At 45.6% G+C, this 21720-nt stretch overlaps 1 protein-coding gene across 2 annotated transcripts in view; it reads left to right on the top strand.

The window, feature by feature from the left end:
* LOC137793677 (ephrin type-B receptor 3-like) overlaps positions 1-21720 on the top strand; it is a 104873-nt gene that overhangs the window by 15049 nt on the left and 68104 nt on the right. For both annotated transcript variants that reach the window (XM_068589975.1, XM_068589971.1), the window contains exons 2-3: positions 16430-16560; positions 16693-16773. The gene's annotated coding sequence lies outside the window, so the exon portion shown is untranslated. The remainder of the gene's footprint in view (positions 1-16429; positions 16561-16692; positions 16774-21720) is intronic.

The raw sequence follows: 21720 nt of genomic DNA, 5'->3' as shown, positions 1-21720 counted from the left end.
GCCTTGCCATTTTTCTCTTGTGAAGGCTCCACAGACCGTGAGCAGGAGAATACTTGCGGCAGCGGAGTGATTTGCTCAAATCGGCGTGACGGCGCGTGCCGTCGTGAAGTAATCTAGAAAGTGATTATTCTAGAAAGGCAAGAATGCTCCTATTGGATCTTTTTCCTGAGTTATTTTACTAGTAACAAAGTGACCTAAGTACTGCAAATGTCCATTAATTAAAGCGGAGTGGGTTGCGGGAGAGATGCCTATTCGCAAGCGAAGGGGAAACAGTCTGTTAGATTGAATGTAATTGCTTTGGTTAGACACACCAGGAAGCATATGAGGTGTTTCACTTCCCCTGCTCGCCTCTGCACACCAGTAACACCACTCTGTTGCTCCGTGAAAAGATATCATGTACGTTCTATCGCCCAGTTACTTTTAAGTACCTGCATTTCTATGTCGGGGTAATGGACCTCGGCACTGATACGTATGAGCTGTATCCGATTCAAGTGGCGTGCTGACACGGAGACGGCTGATGGAGCGTAGGATGGGAATGGATCCTGGCTAGCTTGGCTGATAAAATTATAGCAGAGATAAAAATAAACACTCCCCTGCACAAGTCTGAGAGAATAATAAGCATAACCCCAATCAAAGTTAATGATGTCGTATTAAACAGCATTTATTGAGCGAGAGAGAGACAACAGCTGTACCACCTTGCATTCAGAGGAGAGATGCTAAACAAGATGCGGCGGCTGGTGGCATTTACAGGTTTGCGAGCAGATAATAATGGAAGTGGGCGTGAGGTTGAGGGGTCAATGAGACTCAAAGGGATGCGGTGGAGAGATTGTAAAAGATCTTTGCTGCATAATAGTTATTTTTATCCAGCCACAAAGAAGCCTGCAGGTATCAGTTTCCTGCTCAACCGGCTGATTTAATCAAGATCATTCATATTCACTTTGAGCAGTTCAGCCTCGTGAAACGTTAGTGAACAAAGCACATAGTCGCTAACCCGAGATGCTAGCTTGTTTATTCTGAGTAGCAGTCGTCGGAAACTGTTTGGGAAAGGGCGGCAGATGATTGGATGAACCATCCTTCAATCAGTCTGGAGAATAAATACTCTCCAGTTCAGATGTAACTGATGCTCCTGCAGCATCTACGCTAACCTCTTCACAGCTACACCTCCACCTGGCCCAGGAGATGAGGACTGAGGCCAGACTTCTTGGCCCGTGCGGTCCAAAGCAAACAGGTGGCGCTGTATATTTCCGCGCTTGTTGGGCTGCCGCTTGCCATTGGTCAGAAGTAAGCATTTATTAAGGTGACTCAGCCACTCATAAACAGTTATTAGTGAGGGATTTACTCCGGCTCAGATTCTGCACGGGGCTTAGCGAGCCGGGGGACAACTTTCCAAACCATGACATCATCGTCGAGGCGCTCTGTGGTGACCCTCCGGCAAGAGGATCCGAAACAATAACGTCAAAAGTAATATGGCTGCTTCCCACACAACTCTTCTCGGTGTCTTTGCCTCTCGGAGATCACAAGGTCGGCCACACAAACGCTCGACTGCTGCCTGAACAAGCCAACAATTTAATGTCAGCAGTTCACATCTTTATCTCTCACTCCTCAACCTCAGAGTAAAATACAATTGTGTGAATTTTGCTATTTCCTCAGTCTTGACCAGGTTGAATTGTTTCCATCCCAGAATACTGTACCTCTCTACCATTTCCCATTATCTGTCAGTTTCTGTTTCACTTTTTGAATGAGAAGGCGTATTATTTTCCACTTTAATGGCACGATCTCTCCACACTGACTGTCAGCAGCTTGGAACCTGGTTTTCACTTTCACAGTTTTGTCCTCGCTTCAGTGGAGAAAACAGTAAAAAAATAACAGAAAAAAAAATGTCAGCAACAAAACAAGCGTGCGAGCTGGTTTACAACTGTACAAAGTAAAAGGCAGGAAACAGTGGGAATGAGTTGTTTGAAGATAAGTTTTCTTTTGGCCGCCCGGATCCTTTAATCATAAAAACAAAGAATAGTTGGAGTTGGAAATTGTTCAATGTTTTCACCTCACAGCTTTGATAACTGAGGTCGATAAAGTCTCTTGTATTTTCTTTTTTATTTACGTGAACACAGTGAGTATGAATCAATTAAAAAAGTTCACATTTTTAATTCAATCATTTTGTTGTATTACTAGTTTCAGTGTGAAGATAGATGTCCGTCTTTTACAGTTTTTAAATGACAGAAAATAAGAGTCTTGTCATTCGAGTAGTATAAATCAATAAATAATCCTGTTGGGCATTTTAGTACAGCATTGTTGTTTATCATTATGATATGCAAAACCAATAATTTGTTGTTTATGCTTTCTCTTTCATAATGACCGCCATGTTGCACACTATCATTTAACCTTTAGTTGTACTTGTGTCGACCTCTGACCTCATATTCAAGGATAAACGTTGACGGTGATTGTTGAGTTTTAACGTATAACTTGTCAAGGTGTTCAGATCAAGCTTCCATCACCCAAAACTACATCATTTCAACACATGTCTGGGGACAAGATGTCATAAACCCTCTCTTCCTGTTCATTAATGTTCATGTAAACATGCTTGTGCATTACTCACTGTAAACACGACCCCGATTCAAAGCATCATTTTGTATTTGCACAGCTGCATTACCGGTTTGCAGATGTGTTCCAATAATATATGCATTGTTTATATGCAAAGCAAGTGGAGGCATTGATTAAAACAAAGCCTGTTTTCCACAATGCAGAGAGCCTCGTACGAGTCACCAGCTGCCCTGGTGTCGGTCTCTCTGCGTGAAGGTGTGCGTTCATCTGTTGTGAGTCACAGAAAGAATGATGCTTGTTTTTGCCTTGCTGGCCGCAGAAAGAGCACGTCTTCATTATTATGAGTTCAAGCAGAACTCACCAGAGGGTTTTCTGCTCTAGAGCTGCTCCAACCAACACTGCTAATTAAAGGCCTTTGGTCCCCGGTCCAGTGTTTGTGCTTCTCCACGCGTCCTCAGGGCCCCGAGCTCAGTGAGCATCGGGGCCACTGAGGAGCTGTGTGGGGCAACGGGGCTGTTTCATAGTGGGTCACTGTTTTTACCCAACTGAGCTTTGCCTCTTGATCGGCCCCCAACATCAGGGTCTGCTGCTCACACAAATTAAGGGGCAATTAAGGCCGTGAAACAGCAGATAGATCAAAGTCACGACTGGAAAAGAAGCCAATCTGGAGAGTTTTGCAATTTTACAAAGCAGCCATAGTCCGACTTCATAGGAATTTCACCAACGTAGATGCATAGTATTGTTCCATATTATTGCAAGTCAAACAAAGGGAGGATTGTTTTAAAATAGGTTTGATATTTTTCACCCACTTCCTGCTGCAACTTTGTTCAGACTGTGAGCTCAAATCATTTTTTTTTTGTTTCCACATCCAGATTGATTTTAGAAAGTCTGGGCAGCAAAAAGAAATCCCAAATCCAATCCGAATCACATTGTTAGGTAATTTGAAATGAGATTACAACAGCTGTGTTTCAGTCCGGACGCTCCGGCCACTCGCATCATATTCTGCTTCCTCATTTTAAAAGTGTGTCACCAGCGTTGTGATGTCGTCATTGAAGCCACATTGTTACTGCAGCTGAACCAGGACGGTGATGGACACACACATCCTGCAAACAACAGTGTTGATGATGTGTTTTAAAGATCTGTGGCAGAAACCAAGCAGAGCTGCTCCTGCAGGAGCTCACAATGTGTTTTTGTGTTGGCACAAAGTATTGTTCAATCCAGCAGGGAAACTTTGGTTTTACTGCCGTGTGCTTAGTAACTAATGCCAATATCAGACCAGTCAAATAATGTCTTCAATGAAATTAGCTTTATTGATTAAAATACAATTTGCTAGAGTTTCTGAAACTGTATTGTGTGTAAACACAAGTGCTTACTGAGTTGAGGCTTGAAGGCTTTAAACGGCTCTTTGTAGAGAGGCTGATGCTTGCAGATAAGCCTGGCTGCTTTTGGGAGAACAAAGAGCTAATTTAATTTGTAAACGTGTGTGACAGTATTTCCTGAGTCTGTGTGGCCCCGTTTACCATCGGTGCAAAGACCCGGCATGTGTTTGTGTGTTGATGTTATTACGTGTGTATTCATATATTCAATATTTATTGTCTGTTCTATTCTTAACAGAGAAACAGACACAATCATAAACCACAGTATTGCGTCACTTTAAATCTTCCTCTCAGCGTAGAGTGTGACACGTTAAAGCACAGCAGTGGGCAGCCACACCTGTCTGGTCAGGAAACGGCATAACTACATTTGTCCGCATGCCTTGTTGCCCACAAATATGCCAATATCGTCCTGTGACTTCTATCTGTGACACCCAGAGAGCTTACGTTGATATATGTGCATCTCACTCAGCAGATTCACCCGCAGAGAAAGTATATCCCTTGAGAATGCGTGTATATTTATAGGAATGTGTACTGTGTGGGTACATTTGTCTGTCCACAACCGCATTTGTCTGCTTGTGGGAATATCTGGTTGGTGTTTTGTGTAAATGTGTGTGTATTCTCAGAGATTTGCATGCTTTATAGTGCTTCCCATAGACCCCAGCCGCACACGGGCATTAATTCAAACGCAGCATTGTGTTTGCTATGTGGGAGCGATGTGAGCGGTCGGGGTTAGCTTGTATCCACTGAGGTTGTGCAAGTGTGACCGTTTGTGTGTTTGCTAAGAATGTCCTTGGCTCTGTGTGAGCCGATCTATCTGTCTGAGAGCATTTGTCTGTCTGAATAGCTCCTCGCATGTGTGTGTGAACATGCGTTGGTGTGTGTGTGTGTGTGTGTGTGTGTGTGTGGGAGATGTCTCGTCTTCCTGGCGTGGGGAGGGTTTTGCCTCACTGCAGAGTGAAATCCACTGAAAGTCCTCTGACTAATTTGTTTCATGGAAAAAATGATCAAACGCCGTTACCAATTCTTCCGTTACCAAATCTCTGGACCACAGCATACGAGGATGTATAGAATGATTAAAAATCATGATGTCTAGAGCGCTGCTAGGATGATAATGGTATAGATGTAACGCTACTCTTTAACATTCCCAAGAAATAAATACCAACTTCACTTTAAAGACAGTTTAAATCTCTCCTCTAACTGGTTATGGATGAGGACATTGATTCCTGCAGCGGGTCAAGCCTTTAACCTCCTGGTGATACTTTATTGATTGATATTTGACCACGACTCTGTGCCTTGAACATAAATCTACACCCGCTGACGTGCGAACCCAATCCTGCATTAGGAAGGACTTGGCACATGCTCAGTACTGACAGATCCTCGGCAGCCATCTTGAGATTTAGAGCACCAGACACCAACATATTAAATATTCAAGCGGCAGGGGGAAGGTTTGAAAGGTTTCTAAGTGTTACCACTTTGGTCTTTGTATTGACTTATTGCTGCTTAATGGTCAACCCGTGCTCGGTGTTTGACAACGTGGGTGTGAAGGGAAAATCTGATAAGCTGGCCACTCAGAACAAGAACTACAATCCTCACTACATTTGGCCCGCCATTAAAATGTGAGCGGGGCAATCGATAAGGAAAACAGATGTGTGAATTAAATCATGAACAGCATGGGCGTCCTGACCGTCCACAGCCATCGTAACATGCAGACCTCTTGTGATCTGAACCCAACATCGTGTCTGACCGTTGGGGAACAGCAGGGAGGCGAGGGCTTGTGCATGTGGATGCTGACAGGAACGGTGCAGTCTGGACTCAGGGCTTAAAATAAAGCAGCTAATAAAGACCTCTGTGGCGAGGGAGCGCTGAGGTGGAGTCTGAGTGGAGGATCTGTCGGTCTCCAGGGTCGTTGGTGTGACTGGGTGCTTCAGGGCGAGCTACTAAAGAGGTGCTCGTTACAGGAAAGGGTGTCACGCAGAGCAAGAGGCTCACCCCACCCAAACATTACATCGGCATCACAGGCCCATCCATCTCATTGACAGGTCGGTGGCGTCAAGTGCCAGGGGGGTGTGACATTGCCGACACTGGAGTGTGCCCTACACCCCCACACACACACACCCACACACACACATTACTGGAGCCTCAGGATGCCCCCCTGACTCACATCTGGAGGGGGGTTGGGTGGTGCAACCTGATCCGTGTCCAGCTTGGGGGGTCGCAGCAGGAAGGACGGGTGGGGCCCTTTCACTTAAGCTGATCCCCTCAATGCAGCTCTGTGGCACTTACATATGAGGTCAAGATCGTAAAGTCTCAGAATGTACAGTTGCTGGTTCTGCAAGGCCCTGTCTGCAGGGGGTCGTGGGGGAGGGGAAACCTATTTGTGTCCGCTGGTGCTTCAACATGTTTAGATGTTTGTGTGCACGCTTTGGTGTCGTAGCTTCTTCCACAATAAAGGAGCGGGGTTGGAGAGGTGAGCCAGGTTTTATGGTGTGACTCGCTGTGAACGCAACCTCTGTCCTCCCGTTGCACAAAACCACGTAAACATGAATGTGCGTGGGTGGTGGTGAAAAGCAGGAGTTCCCGGGGCAGCTGAGACTTTGCCCAACCTCAGCTGACCATATCTTCCCCCGTTCCTCCTCGTCATGCGGACGGCGTCGCACGCATGTGCGACTGCCTGACTTTCCCCTGTAATGAAAATTCCACATGTGGCCCATCAGACATGGTTGACGTTAGCTGTCGTCACTCCTCACTGCTCATCCTGGTCTGAGGGGCCGCTCCGATTGCACACACTCGCACACAAACGCACACAAACGCACACTAACGCACACATACATGCATACATGCATGCATACACAAGGCCCCTGGAGAAAAAACGACAAATGTTTCTCCGCTCGACATTCCCTTGGGAGATGTAGTGACAGGCTGAACTGTTTAAGCAAGAACTTTTAAACCTCTCTGAGACATTGGAAACTTTCCATGGCTTCTCTCCCTCAACAGATTATCCAAATATGTTTCACGCCATTGTCCCCAAGATGTGCAATGTAGTGATTCTGAACAAAATTCTCGTCAAAATAATGACTTTTAAAGACACTACGGACCTGTTTGAGAGAAGGGTCGTCCTCGTTTTCAGAAACGTCAAAACGTTCGTCGATGTTTCTTGGTTAATGGCTGATCAATGCGGCGGCAGGAGCGTCTCTACGCAGACGCATTCCATTGAGCTGCCGATCGATCAAAGCAAATTACCAACAAGTGCATGAATCTGAGCGAACATCTCACGACACAATGCAAACCTTTATGTTCCAGAGCAGCGTCGCAGCATAGCAGCAGACCCCACTTCCTAACCGCTCGCTTCCTCTCTTTTCCTTTCACTTGCTCCCTTCTCCTCTCTGCACGCCGTTGGCAGTGGATGTGACGATGCAAGGCGATGGATCTTTAATAGATTTGTCTCAGGCAGCACAATGGGAGGAAGGATCGTTGTTAACATTATAACGTATCGATCTCTTCGACTCCATTTCCCAAGGCCCTGTCAGACAGGAGCCATTACTCACAGCAGTCAACCCCCCCACCAGCGCACAGACACACACATCCCGTCCTCGTGGCTGTGACAGTGGCTGTCTGCACCATTTCACTATGTTCATGTCTTACGACCCCTTTAACCTTCCCTGTATCCAGCTCGGCTACAATTCAGTCTTTCCTTTCTCTCATCTGCTTAAACAGGCACTGTGGTTGAGCTCATGGTTCTTGCTTGAACGGATGCACTGTATGCGTTTCACTCAAAAGATGATTGTTGCTTTGTTAGCAGAATTATATGAATGCACTGAAGTGTGGTGGTCATGCCCAGAGGCCCAGCGGCCCCGTTGGCCACTGAATATTAGAAAAGAAGCTTGAGAATTAATCAGGAATGTGCGAATATTAAACTACCAACAAGCATCACAGAACACCAATCACATTATTTTTTGAGAGACATAACTGAAATGAATATGAGCTAACTGTGTTTATTTCACACAAAGGTCAGTGTTCAGCTCACAGCAGTGAGCTAAACACACTTCCAATAAAAGTGGAAGACAGCAGCTGGACTTTTAGGTTTTTATTGGAAGCCGTAAAGCTATGAAAGCTGGGAAAGCATAATATGGGATGCCATAAACAAAGAATAGATCAAAGGTATCGTCATTAGTGTGTGGTTGTCTAATGAGTTGCAGTGACAGTTAGCAGACTGTAGTTGTGTTTTCATAACCATCAGATGGTTAAAACTGGATCCCCTCCACGTACAATTTCACATTATACACCGTCCTTTCTGAAAAGAACTTCAGATACTACCATTTGTATTTCTTCATCCCTTTGTTTTGTATTTTATTATTCATTTATGTATTTATGTATATAACTTATGTATGTATTTAATCAATTATGTATTAGTATTGGTATTTCCCTTCTTTTTCTCTTTGAGTGAGCAGCATTTGATGTTTGTTGTTCTTTCTGTGCGTTTTATCTGAATATCTCGTGTACCAAGACTACAAGCGGTTAAAACATGGACAAAGAAAGTACCCGTCTCAAAATGCTGTTGTGTTGTTGTTAAATAGTACAACACACCCGTTAGTGTATCTTCTGCCGTCTATTGGAGCGCATCCAAAAGGTTTTGTCAGGCTGAGCTTCATGGCTGAAGATCGTCCCTTTCTCACAGCACCATGTGCTAATGTCGCAGCTTCTCTTACACTAAGTGTCTCAACACGTCACAGCATTCAGGAACCGTATTCTCAGGAGAACCTTTAGAAAGGAGAACACTGCTCTAAACTAGTTGGACTGAAGTTAACCTGCGGGACATTTAGTGGTGTTCTCGTCTAAGAGTTAAGGTAATGTAATCTGATTGGTCGAGTCTCGCCGATAGTCTGTTGAATCAAGTCTTACGTTTTCTTTCTAATTGGTCCCCCTCTGTTTACGCTTCATGTACCTGTAGAACTATAAAATATACAACACGGTTGGCTATGATACCTTCAGCTGTCAGAGTAATGATGGACGGTCTGTGTCATGGGACTAAAGGAGCGGAGATCGGTACACAAACACAAGGTTATGCTGCTTAATTGGTTGTGAGAAAGACTTAAGGTCATTATTCTATTTTCCCCATTGTCACAATCCACAGGCAAAAGGGAAACGATGGAAGTGATGGACAGTCAAAAGGAATTAAAGAGGCAAGCACACAACAGATTGCACCTCCACCAGCTGATTTTCATGGAAGCCCATTTTCGACACAAAAAAGTCATAACTGTGACACAAAAATAAAAAAAAACATTATGACAAAAAAAAGTCATGACCAAAAAAAAGTGACAAAAAACAGCACGCGCACTTGCTATCTCATTTTTTTTTTTTTTGTCATACTTCTTTTTTTTGCGGAAATGGGCTTCTATAGTTTTTGGAGAATAATTTGTAAAATCCACAAACATCTGCGTGGATCTGTGTGTGCTACGCTCTTATGTGAGAGCACTGATTAAAGACTGTCGGCCTTTTCTTTGATTCTTAAATATCCATCTTGTTGTTTATGAATCATCATTTATTTCATTACCACATTTCCCGGCAACAAAATGAGGTTGAATTGTCCAACATTTACATCTGCAGAGTCACCCCGAGTGTAATCCTGAGACAAATTAGGCGAAATTTTAAATGAAATAGAATTAAACAATTCATGGAATTATGAATATTTGAAGAATTGATCACACAGCTTTCATGTGGTCATGTCTTTCTTTTTCTTTTCCTCCTGCCGGTTTTCACAATTTGATTTCCATCATAAGTCTTTTACTTAACGCCATTGTTCCAGATCTGTACCATGACGTGAATGTGAGAAAAAGAAACGGCAGTTACACAACTCAACATGTACAGGGATGACATGTTGTAGAGCAACAATCCAACTGCTTCTCTTGACAACATGCCAACGGGGCTTTACATGGGATGTAGGAAACAAGCTGTGGCAGATACAAGTTTATGATACTCATCCAATACACCACAGTGGCATAATCACAAGTATACATGCATGCCAGTATACATGTATACATGCATACATGCATACAAGTATACATGCATACAAGTATACATGCATACAAGTATACATGCATACATGTATACTTGTATACAAGTATACATCACGGGCCTGTGGAAGCGACTTGTTGACGTTGTTTTGTAGATTAGTTTGGCCACTTTTTAGTTTTGCCTTTTTATTAAAACACTTTAAACTTTCAACATTCAAGAGAGGGGGATCCATTCATGTATTTTATTTAACCAAAGACCCAGAGACTTTTAAGGTAACTGGAAAGGGAACAGTCAGGATGCTGAAGCATAACTCGGCCGTTGTCCTGAGCTGGAGGCGGATGTGGAGCAGCAGGTAGAGTCGTCTCTCTGGGCAGCAGACGTCTCTGAGCCGGCTGCTCGTACACAACTGACAGGCTTGAAACGTCCAAAGACAGTCGGCTTCAGAGGGACTGTCCAGGCCAATATGCAGAGCAATGGATCTCCCCAGATGTTGATGAGGAGCGATCGTTACCCGGTTACAGGCTTGACCTTGTTCAAAGGCCAAGTTGTGTGTGTGTGTGTGTGTGTGTGTGTGTCAGGCTAATAGAAACACACTTTTTCACGACAGACCCAAGAGACAGTACTTTTCTTTTTCAAACAAGTACAAATATGTCTGTTCTCACACACCACGCTCTCCAGAAGGTAAAGCGTCTTCGTCCCATCGTTCCCATCGCTTCCACAATGAAACCCGCCCAGCAACCAGCAGCGGATCCATCAGGATTGGCGAATCCAATTGCCCCGGCCTCCTCCGTCCCTGCCCATTTGATGACCTGCTGAAGATTGATGACAGAGTGCTGCAGGGTCAGCAGATACCTCCTCTGCCCCACCGCCATGACGCTGGAAACCTGTCTGTGATCTTCAGGCTGCGATCCGTCCTCTTCTTTCCTCCCGATCGCGCTCGTTGAATGATGGCATGGAAAATGGAGAGTGAGGCCCGATACTTAAATATCAATTTCCCAGACGGTCACGCATCACCTACAGGTTATCTGTCTCCTGTGTTATTCTTCTGAGGTTTGATTTACTCTCGGCACTTATGTGTCCCAGGCCTGCTGTTGGGGAAATTTATTTCAGAATTGTAGTTCTTATTTGGGGAACGGAGTTCTGCTTGTTTATCAGAAACGGTTCAACTTTGAAGGCTTCATTGTTGTCTTAACAACTCATATTTGCTGAATGGACTCATTAACACACTGTAAGTATTGCCAGATAGACTTCTGATGTCAGCCACAGCTAGATTTATACTCTCCACCTCTCAGCTGAATTACTAAATCAGACTTCCTGTGCCGGATCATATTGTGCCCACAGTTTACTTGTGTCTGCTTGATTGGGCCTCGCGGTCTCACAACTGGTTGGTTTCAGCCTTCAATCAAAGAGATTCATTTCAAATTTCACAAGTGTGTGTGTGTGTATATATATGTGTATGTGTATATATATATTATTGTTATTGTAAAGTGTGACTCTGCACATATGCACTCGTGTAAATGTGTGAGATTGTTTCTAAACATTAAACATAAGAAGGAATGTCTGGATGTTTGTCCCCACATGTCCAGTTCTTTCAGAGGTGACCCAGTGGAAGAGGAGTGGTGCACGTCGCCATCTCTTGCATTCACCCCCGTTCTGAGATAATTAAAGGCAATAAAAAAGGAAACACTTCCTCTGCCCACTCTCCCAGGACATGTTCTGGTGAGCATCTTTTGTGGACTGAGCTCCACAAAAGATGCTCACAAAAGGCTGAATGAGTGACTGCACAGCGGCTCTGAATGCCGACTGCAGGACGGCCCACTGAACACATCGCTGAGCGCACGTTGGGAATGTTTGCAGGAAGCCCAGAGAGCTCGCACCGGCTGGAAAAGCAATGAAATCATCTTATGGAAGAGTCACGGCTCAGAGAAACAGCTGATCCAAACAAGCGCCCCGCTGGTCACGACGGGTTCACACCTGCTGTCTGGATCCAAAACATATCGCACAATATTTAGAAATGGAGTCGTGATGAATGCGATGAAGCTCGTGGTGCGTCTCACACTGATGTGCAGACTCACAAACAGCACGATCCAAACAAGTGAGACGCTTGGAAGATCGACAAATATATGGCTTTAAATCTGTAAAATGACAAATAAATGGTAAAACAAATTCATGTGCATCAACTTTATTTTCGTCATACCATTTTATTCAAGCTAGATTTATTTGCACCACAACTAATTCAATTAAAATAACCAACTGCTTTGCAAAAAATGTTTTTCAACTTATGAAATACGGTATCTGCTTTGGAAAAGCGTCATAAATCAGATGAATGAGAAGAGCTGAAACATGAATACTAACTGAACCTTCAACCTGATTCTGTGCCGACCAGAACGCTTCAACAGGACCATGTTTACTTTGACTGTCAGTGGCTGAATATCTGAGTTCCCTCCTGTGTCGTATTTCAACACCGCATCTCATTTCCACCTGTTCAGGGTGATTCATCACACTTTCCCACATTCACTCGTTTTATTAATATAACAATATGCTCTGTCTGCTGTTTCGCAGCATCTGGCAAGAAGAAAGAGTCTCTCCTCTCGTGCCCTCTGTCTCTGTAACGTTCCTCTCTTCCTCTTCCATCGAGGCTCGTCTACCTCTTGCTTCCTTTGTGTTTCATTTCTTCATCATGCATGTGCTTCCATTTTCCTGGACGCGCTCTCCTTCGCGTCCCCGTCTCTTCTTCTTGTCCTCCATTCAGCTTCCTCTTCTTTGTCCCGGTAGTCGTGCCCAGAGGACGCCAGCTGGCCATCCTTGAACCCGGCGCCGGGGTCGAGAAACTCATTTGTCCACTGATTTGGAAGCCACCGAGCCCGGTCGCCGGCCCCGACCTCGCGCCGTCCGCCCCGCATTTTAATCGCAGGTGGAGGAGGAGTCGGGTCACGGTGCCGCTGGCAGCGTCGTCCACACCTGGAGGACAACCTGTGACAGCCGGCGCCGCCGTCCCCGAGAGAGAGAAGTAACCACAACGTGTCCGAGGATGGAGAGAGGGAACCGGGCCATTGGAGCAGAGACACATTGACAGCATGCACACACTCACGCTTCATAATATTGTGCAAGGAGGACTCACACGCTGCAGACTGACGTGATGCAGCGACGGTGTCACTCCACGTGTTTAGAGAAGCCGAGACGGAGAGGAGAAGATTCACAGATTGATGTCGTTGGTGTGTGACTGAAGCAAACATTCTCATTCCTGCACAAGCAGCTTCATGGATGTTATCAGATGATGTGAACCACTGAGCGTTATTTAAGACAAGAGGAACACGTGTTTGTGCTCTCTGACGATGAATAAATGAATTAAGTTGTAGGTTGTTCATAATGCAGTTTCCTTCTTGTTGTCACAGTGGGGGACTTAGTTCTATATGTGCGTTTACACACAGTCATGAAAAACATGAATAATTCCTCTGCATCAGATCAGGCAACGCAAGTTTATCTGTGTTTCCACAACAAGGCGGCAGAAGGGCCTCACATCAAAACATGAAAACATAATGCAGAGAAAACGGGATTTAAAAACAATTCAAAAAGCGAAATAACAAAAAGTAAGAAAAGCTGCCGTCTCAAATCCTTTAATTTAAAGGTTGACGCAACATTTTAGAAAATATTCCTTCTGGCGCAAATTTAGGATTTGAGACATTTTGTGAGTTAACCGAGTTTCTTTTTTAAAATTCAGACGTATGCAAGGAAGAAGTCTTTAATAGGACTATTTCTCCATTTGTCTGAGTTGGTTCTCGCTCATTTGGTTAAAGCATCGTGAGCTTTGCTCAAAGGTTCCAGTCATTTTGTATAAAATACCACAGAAATACTTTCTCCATGTGACAGATCTCATCACTAAATGATCTCTAACAGTCTGCTGAGAGCCCACTAACTCTCTCTCTCTCTCTCTCTCTCTCTCTCTCTCTCTCTCTCTCTCTCTCTCTCTCTCTCTCTCTCTCTCTCTCTCTCTCTCTCTCTCTCTCTCTCTCTCTCTCTCTCCGTCCTCCCTCCTTCCCCAACACTCAGTGTGGGTTGTGCTTGACTGAAGCATTATAATAGCTCAAGGAAATGGCTCTTCTTGAGAAAGTTTCAGGGAGCTGTCAAAGGCAGAAGATTAATGCCTGACCAGGCTCTCCAGGGGACGGCCCCCCTCCTTTACTCTCTTCCTCACCCATTTCTTTCAGCCCTCGTCCTCCTCCCCGCTCATCATGTGCTCACAGCCAACAATGGCATCTCCCAGCAGCAACAGATTCAGTAACACGGCTCTAAACGCCGTGCGCACGTTCCCTCAGCTCGGCCTCGCCGTCCTGAAACCTGCTCGTGTTTTATCTCTCTGGGGACAACAAAGTGCTGTTGGACAATGCAGCGCTGACGCGCTCGTTATCCCTCCCCAGACGGCTTCATCGCTCTCAGGCCGACATGATCCAACCGGCTGTCGTTATCACAACGCGCTCACTTTCATCGTTTAGAGGAAGGGAATTCATCTCAGAGGTAGAAGCTGCTGCTCACTCCTCAGACTGAAGGAGCAGGAACAGGTGAAGAACATCCATCTGCTCACGTGTTGGCGCTCTTCTGTCCTTCAGGCCTCGTCATCAACACGCCACTTCCTGCGCTGGACTCTCTGCACGTGGACGACTCTCTCCAGGACTTTGTTCTTCGCTGTTTCCTCTCGCTTTGTCTCTTGCATTTCCTCTGTCTCTTCTCCATCCATCCCTCACTCTGTCCAGCACATCCTCCCATTGATGTGCTGAAGAGCTCTCTCTCTCTCTCTCTCTCTCTCTCTCTCTCTCTCTCTCTCTCTCTCTCTCTCTCTCTCTCTCTCTCTCTCTCTGCATTGTGGCTGTTAAGTCTGAGCATGATGGAAGACTCAGGTGGACCTTTTTCTTGTCCTGCCTGTGTTGTTGTGAATTCTCCCCACAGGATTCAGTGGCATCCTATTTGTTCATAAGTAAGCAATTGTGTTCGGCAATCGAAAGCAAATGCACGAGAATCCGCTCAGCGTTCTGTGTGTGTGTGTGTGTGTGTGTGAGTGTGTGAGAGAGAGATGAATCCATGTTGTTCCTCAGAAACACGCGTGTTCACACGCTTCAGGACTCTGACCCGTCCTGCTGCTGAAGAGATGGGAGGATGATCAACTACTCAAACATTCCTCTCTTCCCTCCAATTCTAAACACACACACACACACACACACACACACACACACACGCACACACACTCCCCCCTCGCCTTCCCCACTTCTCAGAAAAGCAGAGGAAGTCTCAGCAGGGGGTCTCTCTCTCTCTCTCTCTCTCTCTCTCTCTCTCTCTCTCTCTCTCTCTCTCTCTCTCTCTCTCTCTCTCTCTCTCTTTCTCTCTGCTGTAGAATCAGTCGTCCTCCTCAGGGACGGCATGTTTGAACTTTCAGAGTCAGAATTTGTAACGATACGCAGCGAAGAAGAAGAAAAAGAAGAAGCCGCCGCCATAGCAGAGCGGCGCCCATCAGACCGAGTCGAGGAGGGGACAGATCAAACGCCCTTTAGGGAGCGATGATGAACCTCGGAGCAAAACCGTCCACAAAGTGCGTCTGCATGTAAGACGCCTTTTTGTCTCGCACGCTTTCCAAGTGTGTGACCTCAGTCTTTCGTTTGCGTTCAGGCGGCGTAAGCTAGCGGGTGTTTTGAGCGGCGTTCCCCGGCCGCCCGCACGGCGCTGAGAGAATTCAGCCCGGGAGGCGATGCACCCGCTTTGAACAAAGAAAGCAGAAACTCCTCTGCAGGAATTTCTGAGCCAGATCTTTTTTTTTCTAACCCACTCCCAGGTCGCTTGTGGACATTTGTGTTGGCTCGGCCGCGGTGGCGGCGCGATAGAGATGACAGCGGTAATTACACAGCTCAGAAAACGTACTCAGAGGAAGGAAAACAACGTAGGGCTGAAGCAGAGAGCCGGCGGCTCCGACCCCAATATCACACCATATCATTCTTCACAGAGGAGGCAGTGCCACGGTGCCACTCGGGCCGGTCCGCATTTTGGGATTGTACTGGTTTTAAGTTCTGCCAAGTCAAACTAATGAGTTGGAACCAACAGTTCTTTACTCTTAAAATAATAGATTACACAGCCCCGAAGAGAAAACCCTCCATGAAGTATCTGAAGGCCGAGTCTGGACCTCAGCTGAGTGTAAAGGGAACTCGCTAAGGAGACCTCTAACATCAGGTCTTCATGGATTATGGGGAATAAGTATCAAGCTTTTCTATAAGTGCTCTGAGAAATCCTTCTCTGCTGGAGCGAGTAACTGTGTGTGTGTGTGTGTGTGTGTGTGTGTGTGTGTGTGTAACTGAACTCTAACAGCTCAGATCTTTGTGAGAAGGCCAAAAGAAGGTTGCAGAGGTTTGGCATGTTTTTCAGAATTTTGATTTCAATTTGATTCAATAAATGTCAGGATCAATTCTCTGGCTTTGTTGTGTTTGTTTGTGTTTGTTTGTGTTTGCTCCTCAATGCAGAGTGAACCCGGTCCGAGCTGCAGTGAAACGTTTGAGTGTCTGGTCTGTGTGTGAATGCAGCGAGACCCCATTCAGTGATGAATAAACATGCACAATGTACCTAAACATCTAATAATCCACAAGCAAAATGAGTAAGTGAAACGTCTGGATTGTGGTTTTGATAAAATGTGTCATCAAAATTAAAAATATTAATTTAAAGTTTGAAATTGCACAACAGATCGTCCCTCAAGGCTGCTTTTTTAATGAATTCATCTTTTTAACAGACTGACACGGTCCAACACATATTACTGCAGGGTTCATTCACATCAGGAGGAATTAAGCTGCTTCAGCTGCGAGTGTGAAAGGTGCGTACAGGTGTATACAGGTGCATAAAGATGCATACAGGTGCATAAAGATGCATACAGGTGCATACAGGTACACAGCTACCTTGGTTTGTGCTTTGTAAATAAATAAGTAAACAGCCTCTCTCACACTGAATGCAGTCACAGTGTGTTGTGTATGTACACGTTTAGGTGGATGTGTGTGTCCTGCTGAATAACACACAGCCACGGAAACACAAGTGTCTGTTCTTCTGACTTCAAAGATGATCACTGGGACACACACACACACACACACACACATACACACACATGACTCTTGCAAGTGTGTCAGTCTGCATACATGAATTTATTTAACTTCTTTGATCAGCTTCTCAATCTTCTGTTTTTGTATATCAAGTCGTTCCTTCCCGTCTCGCGTAGTCGCACACGTACACACGAGGCTCACAAGACACACACCTGCACGTGTGCATACAGATATACGTGTGTGTGTGTCTGTGTGTGTGTCTGTGTGTGTGTGTGTGTGTACAAGGAGGAAGAACAATCCCTTCGTACAAAGTCACTCTCACTTCCTCTCTTCTCTCTCAACCTGCCGCACGGTTTGATTTCCTTTTGAAATAATAATGTCTTTCCTGCTTATTTATCCAGCTTCACAGACTCTTTGCAGACATTAAAAAGCATCTGGAATGAGATGATGAATATGGAGTTTGAAATAATTTGTTATGACACGTGCACGGTACTGTGGGCCAACACAGATTCAGGTTTTAACCCCATGGAACCTCCACGCTTTCCCTTTATTTATTTATATTTATATATATATATATATATATATATATATATATATATATATATATATATATATTTATTAATAACAAGTAAAAGGTTCCAGCTACTGTGGCCTCTTTTTACCAAGTCAACACTACTCTATATGTTCTTGCATGAGCGACTGTGTCCTCTAGAAACTGTGTGTGTCTGTCGCCTGAGAGGTTGTGTACTTGTGTGTTGGTCCTTGTTCCTCAGCGGGTTGAAGATTCTTTAAACGTGATGTCATGTGAGGACAGTTCAGGGACTATTTACATGAACTGCCAGGCCACTGTCAATCAAATTAGATTCATTCACACCCACACGACACATTAGTTTCACTGTGAAACTTATTTCATCCAGACTTTGTAGACGTGAAGACGGCTTCATCAGGTGGACCACCAGAACGTTCTAGTGGCTGCCGTGTGTTTGCCTTTATCATCAGGGAGATTGAAGTAATTCAACAAACGGTTGACATGTCCCCATGAGGTACATTAAGACCATGGGGGGTCTCTCAGTTAGGGGATCGATGGTTCGAGTCCCGGCTGTGCGAGACCTTGTGTCCTTCAGCAGGACACTGAACCCGTCGCTGTAGAGAGCAGACGTGTGCATACAGATATACGATATATAATCGTAGTCGTTGCAGTCAGACCAGCTGCAGACGTGTTATGGAGGACCAGCTCAGGCTCCATCTTATGACTTATTCCTGGTGCTCCTCATACTTTATCAATGATGGATAAAAGATAAAAGGAACATTCTCACTTTCAGAGTCCCGTGGGTTGGAGGTGATGGTGGATTTATAATAATGAGGTTAGTTCATGAAAGATGCATTGAGGTTAAGTATAGTGGGATCAAACACATTGGTTGTAACTGCCACCCTTCGTGGAAGACATGCCCACACACACAGACTCACACACACACACACACACACACACACAGACGCTCACGTGCACTCATTTCTCACCTCCTGGCTTCCAGCAGTCTCTGACGCTTTGCTTCATCCCCCGTCCACCCACCTAAACACCCACTCGCTAATCTCCTCGCCTCATTGGTGGCAATCGCTCGGTGTGACTTCTGGCAGATAAAGTGGCCTTCAGATCATCTCCCGCTCGCCGCCTTCCTTCCCTTCCTTCCTTCCCTTCCTGCTCATTTCATCACTTCCCTGCAACCATTGGACTTCAGCAGACGGGCCGCGTCCTTCATCCGTGTCGGGATTAAACTTTTTTAACGAGGGTGTGACAGGCAGGAGGACCCGGCCTTTGAAATGCAAAGTGAACATAAATGGGAGGTAATAACCTTTTTTTGTTCTCTTCTGCATGTGAATGTTGGTCTGAATTTTGTCAGGGATTAAATCCATTGCTCGCTGTGTATCCACTCACTTCTGGAGTGTTTGTTCTCAGCCTCCGTCGCCGCGAGGTTAGCGCGCCTTTGAAGTGGTTTTGTTCCAAAAAAAAAATTCAGCAGCATTTCTTTAAGCTCCCAGAAATAATAAAAAGTCCGTCGCTGGAGAATGAAATCACTGGGCCGCTGCATTCTCATTCATCATATTAGAAGAACGCAGTCATCCAGGAAGAAAAGAATAAAAACACACACACTGGGATCGACGGAACAATCCTGGACCGACTCAAGCTCGGACCCTTTTTCCTCTTTAATTACAGGTGAACAGGTCACTTTGACTCTATGAAGGCAGGAAGGACGGCAGCAGCCGCCTCAGGACGAGCCGGACCTCTTGTTCCTCTCAAAGAGTCAAACCACACGGCGTGTCGGGTCCGTCCGGCCGTGTGGTGACGCGTGGGAACACGTGGTCAGCGGGTGGAGGTGTCAGCGCTGTGAGACTTAAGAGTCCTTCAACCCGGAGGTGGCAGGAGCAGGAGGTGTGACCACCAGGACGTCCTGTGTGACTCCTTTTCAAAGGGAAGGAGCTGCAGACTGAGTGCAGGTGTCCACCAGTCATTACATCTCCAGCGGTCACATCTCAAAGGGTTAATCTGTAAACCACCAAAAGGCCCCACGCCAAAACAAGACCTGACTCTGAATAAAGCAATTATGAGGTGCACGCTTCTGAACATGAATAATGAATGACTGCTTGCTGAATAAATGCATTCCCAAACCTGGCTGAAAAAGCGCCAGTTTTATGTGTTGAAAAACTCAATTTATGTTAATTTCCATCCCTTCGTATACAGCACTGCGAGCAAAATGGTTTGCATGTCAATGACAAATCCACACTGAGCCTCCACTCAGACATTTAAATCCAAAGTTGGAATTTCAATTGGAGAATTTTCAATTCAGGTTCCTTAATCTCCCAGAGAGCCTCCCTGCCGGCATGCAGCGCTCCATCTGATGGACATGCACTGCTTCTGTCGGTGTGATGCGATGGATGTGAGCTCTAAGGACAACCACATAATGAGCAGGAACGCTGGTGATTGTGGCAGTGAACAGCTTCCAGTGAGCAGCTTCCAGTGAGCAGCTTCCAGTGAACAGCTTCCAGTGAGCAGCTTCCTGTGAGCAGCTTCCTGTGAGCAGCTTCCTGTGAGCAGCTTCCAGTGAGCAGCTTCCAGTGAGCAGCTTCCTGTGAGCGGCTTCCTGTGAGCGGCTTCCTGTGAGCGGCTTCCTGTGAGCGGCTTCCTGTGAGCGGCTTCCTGTGAGCGGCTTCCTGTGAGCGGCTTCCTGTGAGCGGCTTCCAGTGAGCGGCTTCCAGTGAGCGGCTTCCAGTGAGCGGCTTCCAGTGAGCGGCTTCCTGTGAGCGGCTTCCTGTGAGCGGCTTCCTGTGAGCGGCTTCCAGTGAGCGGCTTCCAGTGAGCGGCTTCCAGTGAGCAGCTTCCTGTGAGCAGCTTCCTGTGAGCAGCTTCCTGTGAGCAGCTTCCAGTCTCATGTGATGGATGCAGACCACAGACAAGCTGTGAAGAGCCATGAGGAAGATGCTCACTGGAGCCAAATGATGGTTCCAATAAAAACATATGAGAGAGATCAAACCCAGAGATATGGAGGAGAAGCCATCTTGTGTCCTTCAGCTCTCCGTCATGAGTTTCACGATCAGCCTTCGATCCTCTCGATATCGTCGCCATCTTCTTCTTCTGGACTCCTGAGTGCACTTCTGCACATAATGAAATGAAACCTTGCATTTAATTCTGTGCCAGCGAGTTACTTTTCACATTTACATCATGCACTTAGAATGGAAATTGTAATTTAATCATACTATGCATTATTTATTTGCATTTTTCTAGGGCAACATATTATAGAGTCGCTGGAAAGAGAAGCGGAGAGACAGAAAGATGGAGAGAAGCTAATGTTCAGAGAAGGAATCTGATGTCTGCTGGAAGGTTTCTGCACATCGCGCTCTCGTAGCAGGAAGATGACATCATCATCCAGTTAAACACAAACCACGTTCTCCTCAGACGTTCATCTCTGACCTGAAGAGAAACCGTGAAATATCAGTTTAATGTGTGAAATACGTTGGTTTGTTGAGCTGTGACTTCCTGCTGTGAGAGACAAAGCTTCAGGTTAACTCATCTAAATGTTCACTCTTCATGTCTTTTGATTTATTTCTTTGTTAAAGTCTTTTCAAAAACACAACGAGGCCTTTTTTCTGCATAGAGGAACGATTCAGCCTCGACATCTTGCTTTAATGTGCAGTCCATCTACAGGATGTTGTCCAATATAGTTACAGGTTTATTGGAACAATATGGAAGAATATCATATTTGATTCAGTGAAGAGACTTGTTGGAACAATGCTGCATAAAGATATAATGCTGCATAAAGATATAATGCTGTATGAAGACATACCGCTGTGTAAAGATACGACACACATGAGAGGACCACAGCTTTGTTCAGATGAAACCTCAAAGGCTGAAGTTCAACCTGGAGTTGGAAACCTTCGTCCTCCTCTTCACTCCTCACAGGACGTCCAGGATTAAAAGCACGGCACAAATTCAATCAAGGAAATGAGTGGAAGGTGCAAGGAGGGACGACACGGAGGCTACGACATTTTAATTTGTTTTTCTCATTCCAGGGACGGGGGCCCGATTCCCCCCCTCCCCCCTCCTTCCCCTGCGAGCACCTTTCAATTTGCCAGATTAGCTGCTCTTGTTCCTCTGGCGCTGCAGACGGGCGGCGGCACGCCGACCCTCCAGAACTCCGCTCAGCTCCTCCGACCGCTCTCTGCCTCCCCGATCT

The sequence above is a fragment of the Clinocottus analis genome, unplaced genomic scaffold (genome assembly GCF_023055335.1).
Source record: "Clinocottus analis isolate CAN_PGR_092001 unplaced genomic scaffold, fCliAna1.0.p SCAF_23, whole genome shotgun sequence".
NCBI classification, from domain to species: domain Eukaryota; kingdom Metazoa; phylum Chordata; class Actinopteri; order Perciformes; family Cottidae; genus Clinocottus; species Clinocottus analis.
The sequence above is the reverse complement of the archived record's forward strand: the minus strand, read 5'-3'. Positions and strand labels throughout refer to the sequence as shown.